The 13,469-nt window shown below is 32.3% G+C and overlaps 1 protein-coding gene across 5 annotated transcripts in view; it reads right to left on the minus strand.

The window, feature by feature from the left end:
• LOC126885284 (kalirin) overlaps positions 1–13,469 on the minus strand; it is a 1,143,465-nt gene that overhangs the window by 137,685 nt on the left and 992,311 nt on the right. The gene's annotated exons all lie outside the window — the stretch shown is intronic.

A 13,469-nucleotide genomic window follows, 5' to 3' on the forward strand; every position in this document is an offset into this window, starting at 1 on the left:
TTAGCACAAAATACGAAGATTTAACCTAAAACACTTAAATAAAATGTGGTTCCTTACAGACTTACAGGGTGTTTTATCTAAAAATTTAAAAACTATTTTTGCTCAGCATTTTAAAACTATTCGACGTATCCTTTTCATACTTGGCAGGTAGTATAGGTACTGTACAAACTACTAAATTATGTTAAACAAACGTTTCTGTCTATTACCAGAGGCGTACGACGGGGGAAAGTGAACGGTTGACCCTTTCCAAATTCTACGCCACTGGCGGAATTGCTATTTTAGTTCAATTTTTGGATTCTCCAATACTTTCTATGAAAATAATATACTCTTCATTCGTAACGATAAAGTCATTAATTTTCGAGATATTTGAAGTTAAAGATGAAACGACACGGTTATTTTGATTAATATATTGTGTCGCTTCATTTTTAATTTCAAATATCTCGAAAACTAATCATTTTATCGTTACGAATGAAGAGTATATTATTTACATAAAAAGTATTGACAAATCAAAAAATTACACTAAAATAGCAATTTCGTCAGAGGCGTAGAATTTGGGAAGGGTCAACCAGCCACTATCCCCTGTCGTACGCCTCTGGTAGTAGCTAGAAACCTCTATTTATCTTAATTTAGTAGGGTGTACAGTACCTACAGTTTCTGCCAAGTATGATAAGAATACGCCAAATAGTTTTAAATTAATGGGTACAAATAATTTTTTAATTTTAATCATATGAATAATATCATAAATTAATCAAAATAACCGTGCCGTTTCATATTTAACTTCAAATATCTCGAAAACTAATGACTTTATCGTTACCAATGAAGAGTATATTATTTACGTAGAAAGTATTGGAGAATCTAAAAATGGTACTAAAATAGTAATTCCTCCAGTGGCGTAGACTTTGAGAAGGGTCAACTATTTACTATCCCCTGTTGTACGCCTCTGGTAGTAGCTAGAAACGTTTGTTTATCATAGTTTGTAGGGTGTATAGTAGTCGCACTTTCTGCCAAGTATGAAAAGGATACGGCGAACAGTTCTAAAATGCTGAGCAAAACTAGTTTTTAAATTTTTAGATGAAACACCCTGTAACTCAGTAAGGAACCATAAGTTTTAGGTTAAATCTTCGTATTTTCTGCTAAGATTTCTCCAGTTACTATATGAACAATTATTAATGAAACACCCTGTATAAAAAATAATAATTCGAGTATGTAAAAATATAATTTTATAAATCAATGTACACTAGAACTGTTATTTACCAGATACATATCTTTATCATATTACAAAACAGATTATAGTGGGATTCCCGTATTTAAGATCACAAAACTCTTATCTCTGGGTTTAGCTTTGTGGTATTTTATGTATAATATAATGATATTAATTTACTCATTTTTTCTTAAACGACAATTATGTCACTTCACTTTTTGAAACGATTTTGAAACTTCGACGAAAATCTAGCAAATTTATTTATATGAGTTAAATCCAACTTCCTTCAAGTAAATAATGAATCAAATTGGTATTAAAAATTATTATGGCAATTATTACATCATAACTAGTTCTCCAAAGAATAAGCACAAATAAACAATAAATCTTGTTCGGACAAGATGAACTAGAACAAGTTCACGATTATATAAATATATCTGGGTCAAATTATAAAACCTAAACAAGGAAAACCAAACAGCAGAGGTCAAAATACGAGTTAGACTGGTATGGGCGGCATTTGGCAAACTAAGCTATATCCTTAAAAATAAAAGATATCCACAACATCTTCAGATCAAGCTATACGATCAATGCGTACTCCCTGTTTTCACTTATGGTTCCCAAACGTGGACGTTTACCGAAGCAAACATGGACAAAATCATAAAAACGCAAAGAGCAACGGAAAGACAAATGTTGCACATGAAACAAGACTAATGGATAATAAGAGAAACGAGTGGATAAGAGAGAAAACAAAAGTTAGAGAGAGAGAGAGAGAGAGAGAGAGAGAGAGAGAGAGAGAGAGAGAGAGAGAGAGAGAGAGAGAGAGAGAGAGAGAGAGAATTTGACGTCCAGGCCAGGAGATGGTCTATCTGTTATGTCATTCAACTTGGCTCTGAAGTTCTGCAAAATACGCTTCTCCAGCTGTTATAACCCCCTCTTTATGAAAAACACTTAACTTTTCAAGCATGAATTTTTTAGGTATTGAAACAGATGGACGTCACTAGGGACCAAGTCTGGTGAATACGGCGAATGCTCCAACAATTAGAACGTTAATTCATGGGTTTTAGCCACTGTCAAAATGCTCAGATGACACGGTGCATTGTAGTACCGATGAAAATTAACGTTTTTCTTCTGTAAATCGAGTCTTCTTTAACGAATTTTTGCATTCAGCTAGTCTTAAAGGACACGATAATATTCAGAAATCGTTGTTTTACCAGTTTACCAGTAATCCACAACCAAAATTTCATTCGCATCTCAAATAACTGATGCTAACACCTTCTTGTCCGATTTCTGGACACGAACTTGTTTCGGATCCGTTTCGCCTCTTGTTTTAGTTCAGGATCGTGGTGACAGACCCAAGTCTCATCCACAGTGATGAACCGACGCACAGAATTTTGACTTTCTGAACATAGCTTTATGAAACCCAATACTCAAAATAATGCTCACACTGACCAATGAGGCGCCTAAGCGCATGGGGCTTCTACTAAATCTCTTTGAATCATTTTACGATTTTCGAACACGATATCCTGTATTTTTTCTACGATTTCTGGTGTTGCTGTATTTTGGCGTCCTTGATGTGGATCATGTTCAAGGCTTGTACGACCCCGTTTAAATTCAGCAACCGTTCTTTCTACCGTAGCTACAAATAGAAGACAAAGTGTCCTTAAACAAAAGAGGAAGACGAAAAGTCCGAGATACAAAGTTTACTACAATTAAACAATTAAAATATTTGAAATAAAATCATATTGAGATAAAATAATAAACAATATTTTAAATCTAAGACTTTTCGATAAGAAACTGCTTTCTGGTTGCTTCCCGTATCTCCGTCTTTATAAGCAAGGCGACGACGAATATGGAAGAACGCAGAAAGGACATGGTCACGTATCTACTTTCTTTTCGTCTAGGAAAAGAGCCGAAAGACAGTTTCGAGTACTCAAAAATCTGAGTAAAGATGAAAAAGAGAAAAGGCAGTTTTTGTTTTTATTTGATTCAGAGTTGGACCACCATCCCCAGATAGCTATTTCTGCCTCTCAGGCGTTATCAATGGAGCTATGTAGTCACAACTCTATAATAAATAAAGTAGTCTGTTAGTGTTTGATCCAGAGTTGTGACTACATAGCTCCCTCCACTCAGGCGCGGATCTAGAAATTCATAATAGGGGGGGGGTCAGACGTACCGCAAATATTTTATTGTCCAGATTTAGCCATACGACTCACACTTACTCTAAGGATAAAATTCAGTTATCTCAGATACCTATGGTATCAAAAGAATTGAACACTGGTTGACAGAAAAAATAATAAATAATAGAAACAATATTTATTGACTAAATACAATAGGGGGGTCCATGGACCCCTTGACCCCCCTCTGTATCCGCGCCTGGCTCCACTGATAACGCCTGAGAGGCAGAAATAGCTATCTGGAGATGGTGGTCCAACTATGAATCAAATAAAAACAAAATCTGCTTTTTCTATTTTTCATCTTTACTCAGATTTTTAAGTACTTGAAACTGTCTTTCGATCTTTTTCCTAGACGAAAAGAAAGTAGATACGTGACCATGTCCTTTCTGCTTTCTTCTATATTCGTCGTATCCGTGCTTATAAAGCCGGAGATATGGGATGCAACCAGAAAGCAGTTTCTTAACGAAAAGTCTTAGATTTAAAATATTGTTTATTTTTATTTCAGATATTTCAATTGTTTAATTGTAGTAAACTTTGTATCTCGGACTTTTCGTCTTCCTCTTTTTACGAGAGATGTCACTGATTTGCGTTTCAAAGGTGAATTATTGCATTTGCGGTAATTTCCCTTAAATAAAGCAGTCTGTTAGTATTTGATTCAGAGTTGTGACTACATTGATAACACCTGAGAGGCTGAAATAGCTATCTGGAGATGGTGGTCCAACTCTGAATCAAATAAAAATAAAAAAACTGCCTTTTCTCTTTTTCTCTTGTCCTTATACACTTTCAACATTCATTCATAAATTTCCTTGGCCTCTATACCTTCCAAAAATAAAAAAAAATCCATCACTGCAGTATATTTGATTTTTTCCATTGTAAAAAATACTGTGACACGTTGATACAAAATGGCTTGTAAACAAAGAATGAATAGACATATTGAACTGAAACTTACATACGTTCATATGAAGAGTGTATAGTACCTTTCAAAATATTTTATAAAACCTTAAGTTTATTACAAAGTCACTTGTATTTGAATGGTGTGGTTAAGTTTTCGGCCCCGGTAGAAATTAATAAATTTTAATCTATTGTACTTTTAATCATTATATGTACCTGCTATTCAGTATGTTCAGTAATCGAAATTTAACGATACTACTCAAATACAAATGACTTGGTAATATGATTAAGAGGAAACAGTAGCGATTAACAGGTAGCAAAAACGCGTTCCAAGATTGCGGCTGTAATTTTGAATATTTTTTCGAGATTTTTGGCACACATATTCGTAATATATTAAAGAATAGCGGTACAGAGCCCAATTTGAAAAATATATTAATATGTGGAAATTACTCTGTAATTAAATACAATATTAAAAAAAACGAGCCTGTACCGCCATTAAGAAGAACAAAAAAATACACTTTCTTCAAATAAACTTTTTTATCCGATGCCTAGATTTTGTGTCATTTTGGAACTACTAAAATTTTTTATTTCATTAGTAGTTCCAAAATGACACAAAATCTAGGCATCGGATAAAAAAGTTTATTTGAAGAAAGTGTATTTTTTTGTTCTTCTTAATGGCGGTACAGGCTCCCTTTTTTAATATTGTATTTAATTACAGAGTAATTTCCACATAATATATTTTTCAAATTGGGCTCTGTACCGCCATTCTTTATTATATTAAGAATACGTGTGCCAAATATCTCGAAAAAATATTCAAAATTACAGCCGCAATCTTGGAACGCGTTTTCGCTACCTGTTCATCGCTACTGTTTCCTCTTAAGGTAGAATTCCGCACCAAGCGACCGAGACAGGAGACCGCGACAGGCGATAGATAGGTCGCGATAGGCTATAGTTGGTCGCAGGTCTCGGTCGCGGGCTGCAGAACTACCCTGATATAATTGCATTGAGAGCAGTCGTGGGGAGACCTCGCCTATCTGTCGCCTGTCGCGATCTCCTGTCTCGGTCGCTTGGTGCGGAATTCTACCTTTAGATATGTTTTCTAAAATATCTTGAAACGTACTATACCAACATAAAAAAAAATTAGGCTAGTAGCAACGCCTTCTCTTATCGAATTGCAAAATTTATTGATTAGCCTAATACAAGGAAGTTATACCACTTTCAAAACTTTTTTTAATAAACCTTAACTTTAAGGGCATAGGGATAAAGCCAGGGAGATACACAGCAGGTGTATTTTTAGGTTTTCATAATTCAGTGAAGACAAATGATCCGGAGAATGACTAATGGAAACACAAATCCATTAGTTTTATTATATTCCGGTTTTATTCTAATTGGTGTTTTTATTATTAACGAGTTTATTATTAATTCAGAATGTTCATTCACTTCATAAATTAACTAATGGAAGATCCAACGTACAGATACATGTAAATATGAAAAAAGAAATGGTATTTGGAATGTAACAAACAGCAAACAGAATATGCTGTGTAAAGCCACGGATAAGTAGGTACCTACGTAAATAAGTTGGTAAAAAAAAAGTACAGAAAAGAGAGAAACAGAGTTTAATGAAAGGATTGGTACGAAGGTTTCGTGAGTGTCATAGACAAGAAATGTATTGCCTGAATTGAAAAAGAAGAAGAGGGGACTGTAGGTTTTCGAGATGGGGACGCCGTAGAAAAGAATTCTTAAAATTCCATAAAAATATTACATGCCAAAGTACTACAAAAGCTTAATAACGAAAAGGAAACAATAAGAAATAAAATAAATTGGTTTGAGGACCTAGTATGTAACATCGAATAAGAGACTCTTCAAAACACTAACAAACAAAATGATCATTATTGAAAAACATCCTAACACGCAAACAAGAATCCTATTGACTACTGAGAGCTCCTCATTTTTCATTATTATTACTTCATTTTGAAGTTTTAGTAATTTAGGTGCTTCAAGAAATGGAGTAAATATATACAGGCAAAGCAAGTAGTCTGGAGCCAGGGAAAATACACAAAATTTCCTCACAAGAAATTTAATGGGTTTTATAAAATGTACAGGTCTTCTTGATTAATAAGAGAACAAGGTTTGGTGGAAATGGCTGACGAATGACAAATGTCAAAGAAGAGTAGTACTGTCTCGCCTAAGAAGGAACATAATGTCGTGATTTCTGCTGTATAATGTTGTATATTATGCAAACTGAAGAAAAAATAGTACTCCAGGGTAATAAGCTAGAAATAGACCATGTTCGGGACACTCATAAATCCAGGTAGCTGACTACTTTTTTAGTTATTGTAGACCCATAGGAAGAAAACCTGCTTCCTACCTAGAGTTCGCGTCCGTTTTTTAATTATTAACAATTTAGTGCAAAAATCGCGATTTTTTCGATTTTTTGAACCCCATTCAAAAGCTAAATAGTTGACATAAAATTACAAAATTAAATTTTTTAGAACATTAAAAAACCTTCAAAATGCCGATTTTTGAAAGTTAAAAAGTTAATTTGTTGCTACGCCAACTGCAAAATAAGTGAAAATCGTTATTTGTTAATAAATTTTACTAAAACTACCTTAGAACTTTAGTGTTTCACCCAAAGTTGGGTATTGGGGTACTTAAGAAACCCTCAAAATTTGAGAAAGATCCATTAATTAGTTTAAGAGTTATTCTAATTGTTTATCCCAGACACCTTTATTTTGCAATAACATAAGACAGAAAATAATGAAGATAGGGCAATTCTGCGTATGCCAAATGAAAGTAGAAAACTGATCCTATCAAAGCGTACTAAAAAAAGATAAAAAAATTATCTAATATAGTCAAAAATCCTAATGCCAAATTTGTGAAATTTTATAGTTTATAAACATTTAGAATAACTTTAAAAATATTGTCCGTAATAGAAAAAGTCATTTTACATATTAGAAAAGCAGGTATTTTACACGAATTTTAAAAAATGTAGTTTAATTGGTGACTAGTCGTGGTAAGTGAAGAAGGAAGCAAGAAGCCCATTATGAACGCCCGGCACGGCACAGCCCGGCACGGCACAGCACAGGCCGGTACGTCCAAAAACCCATTTGTAACGGCCGGCACGGCACGGCACCGGAAAATGATCATATATTTTAAAAACTATCGTAAAATAAAAGTTTTTAAAAGACATAAACTACACAATTTTAATGAATATGCATCATGTTAAAAAAACGAATTCATGGTTATAAGATAATGTACGTACCTGTCCATTGATCAAAATTTTCGGAATATTTTTTGTACCCATGTATTGTCCTTTTTCTTACTATCATGATAACTTGAGTCCGATGCATCATACAAAAATGGGTATTCTCTGTCACTCTCAATGAAAAGTTCTTCCATATTATTTTATTTCAAAAGAAACAACGCGCTTTCAATTAAAAAATCAACAATATATCTGCTTATTACCAACAATTATGACGCACTGGAGCCGACTGGCCGTTCAGGCCGTTCAACTACAACGGATTTTATTCTCCTCGGAGAATTTTGGCCGTTCCGTTTGCGTGCTGGCCTGTGCCGGGCCGAGCTGGCCGCTCATAATGGGTTACGTTGCATTTAAAACTATACAAATGAATTTGGACTGTCCTGTGCCGTGCCGGGCTGTGCCGTGCCGGCCGTTCATAATGGGTTTCTTGCTGGAGCTGGTAGCCGACAAATGCACTGAGTTCAAAAACTAAAAAAGGCAACTTAAAACTTCTATATCTCGGGATCTACTGAATATATTTTGATAGTTCTTTTTTTAATTTATATGTAATTTTTCTGTACATTACAAATATGCAATTTTTCTAGACATTTATTAATTAATAAACAATCTAATTTGTTTAAACAATTTTTGAAAAAATAATTTTTTCCCAAAAATCTATTATTTTAATCATACTATCGTTATTAATCACAGAAAAAGTTAAGGTATACTTTAATAAATAAATTATCTTCAATAAATAATTATCTAATAAAACCCATTTATTTATTAAAGTGTACTTTAACTTTTTCTATGATCATTAATGATACTATGATTAAAGACATAGATTTTTGGAAAAAAAATATTTTTTCAAGAATTGTTTAAACAAATTAGACTGTTTATTAATTAATAAATTTCTAAACAAATTGCATATTTGTAATGTACGTAGAAGTTACATACAAATTAAAAAAAGGAAGATCAAAATCCATTGAGTTGATCCGGAGATACAGAAAATTATATTCGTTTGAAATTGCTTTTTCGGTATTTTAAGTCTATGGATTTGTAGGTTCCCCCTAGTAATCGTTTGAACTACATTTTTGAAAAATCGTAGAGGGTGCTGTGAAAGTACAATGTTTGTGCAATATTTTTAAGAAAAAATACAAATCCCATTCTTTAAAATGGCATTAATGAGATTCCTTAATTATTATAAACAAATTAGCTGTGAATTAAAAAAAAACATATGGCTAACTTTGTCCCAAATGAACCCAGGCTAAATTTTTTTATTTGAAAATTCGTGTTAAAATATTATCTTTTTGAATACATAAAAATATTGTTTCTACGGACAACATTCTTAAATAGTCCAGAAAGCCACTGCGCATTCGCTAGGAAAATATTCTAATTAGGATTTTTTGCACTATCTTACTCAAAAAGGACTCCTTTTAACAAATTTGCATGTTGCCAGGACCAAAAGGTGGTCAAAAATTTTTTAAACGTTTTTTTTTGTTTTTTTCCTAAAATTAATTTTTTTGCATGGAAAATAGTTTTTTTAGGTTTTTTCGATCATTGCAAACAGAAAAGGTCTTTAGTGACTTTTCCCTAAACATGATAGTTTTTGACATATAAGCGATTAAAAATTGAAAAATTGCGAAATCGGCCATTTTGAACCCTCAAAAACTATATGAAAAACTAAAAATTTGAATGTTGCCAAGGTAGGTAGATATTCTTTAAACATCGATTGATGAAATCCCGAAGAGTTTTTTGCAATACAATATTCAAAACTCTTTTGTTTTTTAATTGCTAATCAAGCGTGCGCGACACTATTTTCCACCGACAGTATGGTGCAAATGAAAGGAATAAATTCGTTATTTCGTAAACCGGCGACTTTAAGGAAAAATCCCGAAACAGGTCGATTTTTATTTTTAAGTTATGATATTGTGGCATATATGGTATACTAGTGACGTCATCCATCTGGACGTGATGACGTAATCGATGAATTTTTTAATGAGAATAGGGGTCGTGTGCTAGCTCATTTGAAAGGTTCTTCAATTCTCTATTCAGTAATATAAAAATTTACATAATTATTTATACAGGATGTCCAAACAATTTTTATTAAATTAAATTATTTGACAAAAAAAGAGGTAGAAAGACACCCTGTATAAATAATTATGTAAATGTTTACATTACTGAATAGAGAATTAAAGAACCTCTCAAGTGAGCTACCACACGACCCCTATTCTTATTTAAAAAAATCATCGATTACGTCATCACGCCCAGACGGATGACGTCACTAGTATACCATATATGCCACAATATCATAAGTTAAAAATAAAAATCGACCTGTTTCGGCATTTTTCCTTAAAGTCGCCGGTTTACGAAATAACGAATTTATTCGTTTCATTTGCACCATACTGTTGGTGGAAAATAGTGTCGCGCACGCTTGATTAGCAATTAAAAAACAAAGGAGTTTTGAATATTTTATTGCAAAAAACTCTTCGGGATTTCATCAATCGATGTTTAAAGAATATCTACCTACCTTGGCAACATTCAAATTTTCAGTTTTTCACATAGTTTTTGAGGGTTAAAAATGGCCGATTTCGAAATTTTTCAATTTTTAATCGCTTTTATGTCAAAAACTATCATTTTTAGGGAAAAGTCACTAAAGACCTTTTCTGTTTGGAATGATCCAAAAAACCTAAAAAAACTTTTTTCCATGCAAAAAAAAATAATTTTAGAAAAAAAAAACAAAAAAAAAAACGTTTAAAAAATTTTTGACCACCTTTTGGCCCTGGCAACATGCAAATTTGTTAAAAGGAGTCCTTTTTGAGTAAGATTGTGCAAAAAATCCGAATTAGAATATTTTTCCTAGCGGATGCGCAGTGGCTTTCTGGACTAAAAGTTATTCTAAATGTTTATAAACTACAAAATTTCAAAAATTTGGCATTAGGATTTTTGACTATATTAATTATTCTTTTTATTTTTGATTAATACATTTTGATACGATCCCTCTTCTACTTTCATTTGGCATATTCATAATTGCCCTATCTTCATTAATTTCTGTCTTATCTTATTGCAAAATAAAGGTCTCTGGGATAAACAAATAGAATAACTCTTAAACTAATCAATGGATCGGTCTCAAATTTTGAAGGTTTGTTAAGTACACCAATACCCAACTTTGGGTGAAGCACTAAAGTTCTAAGGTAGTTTTAGTAAAAGTTATTAAAAAATAACGATTTTCACTTATTTTGCAGTTTGCATAGCAACAAATTAACTTTTTAACTTTCAAAATCGGCACTTTGAAGGTTTTTCAATGTTCTAAAAAACTGAATTTTGTAATTTTATGTAAACTATTTAGCTTTTGAATGGAGTGCAAAAAATCGAAAAATCGCGATTTTGGCACTAAATTGTTAATATGTAATTAAAAAACGGACGCGAACTCTAGGCAGGAAACAGGTAGGTTTTCTTCCTATAGGTCTACAATAACTAAAAAAGTAGTCAGCTACCTGGATCTTTGAGTGTCCTGAGAAAATCCTTATTACCCTGGACTATAGATAAATCTGCAATGGTCAAGCTATGACTTCAACCAAGAAAGATTGATATTGTTCTGATTTCTGAAGCTATTCTTGTGACGTCTTAATGCAATTTACTATTTTTATTGGGAATAAGCCACGATTTTGCTTTAAAATTAAGTTTATTTGACGTTTCAATGTCCACTTCGGAAATCGTTCTCAAAACACAAAATATTGTTTTGTATTTATTACTGATTACATATTGAAGTCCACTTTTCCTTGACAGCAAATAAAATTTTGAATATCTCATTTATATTTTCAGTAGTCATTGCACAAGAGCTCTAAAATTATTGAATTTTCCCGTGTGACACTTTGACAGTTTTAATTTCACGAGCCAAAGGCGAGTGAAATTATGTCAAAGTGTCACGAGGGAAAAAATTCTATATTAATTTTAGAGATCGAGTGCAATTTGTTGCGATTATTTCATGAATAAAATTGTTCAAAACCAAAATTTTATTGTAATTTATTTATGTAAGTACAGATTAGTACAATTAAAGACACAGTTGTTATAAATATTTTACGGTTGAAAGTCATCACTTTTATAATTTTTAAAACATTTATTGTCATTAATGTCACTGAATGTATTTTTTCATAGCAACGAGGGGCATCTGACGTAATATACTTGACGACGGGAAATGATCAAAAATTATCAGTTTAATTTAGATTTCTGTAGCTTTCTATTGGTCAGAATCTCCTATGAATGAAATAATCGGGTATAATATCGCAAGAGAGTGAGAATAAATTGAAAATAATGCGACAGTTTTTCGAAAATTTATTGTCTGGCTATTGCCCAATGACAACAAATTTGAGTAAAAATGAAGAATTATTTTCTTATTTATTCTTACTGTCGTGTGATATTCGTAAGATTATTTTTTAATACGTCTATTATGGATATTTTCTTAAATGTGACAGTTGTCAAAACTAGGAAACTGGTTGCCATTAAACAGAAACAATCTACTTAAAAAAATTCTATCGGTAATTTTCTACAGTAGATAATTCTCAGTATAATGTTAATCTGATTGTACAGAATTAAACACGTGATCATATATCTTACTATACGATTGGAAGTTAAAATCTTCAACAAATAATCAGTTTAATTTTTATTTCTGTAGATTTCTATTGGTCAGAATCTCCTATGAATGAAATAATCAGGCAAATTACTTACTTTCTTCAAATGTCAAAATAAAATAAGGATTAGACTTTCTGTCGATAATGGCAATATCATACAGATACAGCATTTGTTCATAAAGTACCATACCATAATTTCTAGTAAGAATCTCTCCAAGAATGTAAAAATTCATAATTAATTCATTATTTTGTATTCATTGTAAGACAATGAGAACGATTTCCGAACTATGAATAAATTGCAAGAAAGATTGATGTACAATATTAGCAATAACCAACAACAAGTGAATATGTTAAAAGCAAATTACAATATTAAATGTACAATAGTTAATAAATATGTACTGACATTTTGCAGAACAAAGGTAACTCACAACACCTAAATACAATACATAACAAATCTATACATTTTGTAAAGCCCACTTTCACTATAATCACTTACATTTTTAACCAATAGCACAGAAGACAATCTCCTGATAAATTTCTTTCGCATAATTTAGAAAAATCTCCACTGCACAACAAAACTTGCAACGAAACTTTGAAGGAAGTGACAGGTAGTACGTTCCACGATTATGAATAGTGAACTATATCAGAATTTGTGGTCGCATTTGGTGTCAGAGTTCTTCAATGTATGCGTCATGCGGATATTAACCGAGAAAGAGAGAGGGATTTCTGAATTTCGAGTTGGGTAGACTGTTTACAGTTTTCAGTGAAAATATACAGTGTTGTCGATACAGGATATCTAGTTATTGGAAAACTACAGGTTTAAAAAAATCACAAAATCGGTAATTTTCACTTTAGTACATGTGGTGAGACCGCTCCCGTCTGAAAAAATTTCTGATTCGGTTTCTTTGTGGATTCCTATTTAAAAATATCTCCTTTAAACAAATCTGAAGGGTGCCGGGCGGAATTTTTGGGCAGAAATTGTTTAAACAATGTTTTTAAACAAATACAAAAGATCACCTTTTTTTGCCCCAAAAAATATTTTTTTAGGCTTTTTGGGTCATTCTAAATAAGAAAGGTATCTTGTAATTTTTCTCAAAAATTGATAGTTTTCGAGTTATAGGCGATTTAAAATCTGAAAACTGCGAAAATACGCATTTTCAAGCTTAAAAACTCATATTTATTTAAATTAGTATTTTTGAGGTTGCCAAGTACTTGAATTGTAGTTTAAACAATCATTTTCAAGATTCTGCAGACTGATCGGGTCTAACTTCAATTTACACAGTTGCGGCGCGCACTTTTTCCAAAAATCTATTTCCTCCGAAAAATGTATTTTTTAG

Source organism: Diabrotica virgifera, chromosome 5 (genome assembly GCF_917563875.1).
Source record: "Diabrotica virgifera virgifera chromosome 5, PGI_DIABVI_V3a".
Classification (NCBI taxonomy): Eukaryota; Metazoa; Arthropoda; class Insecta; order Coleoptera; family Chrysomelidae; genus Diabrotica; species Diabrotica virgifera.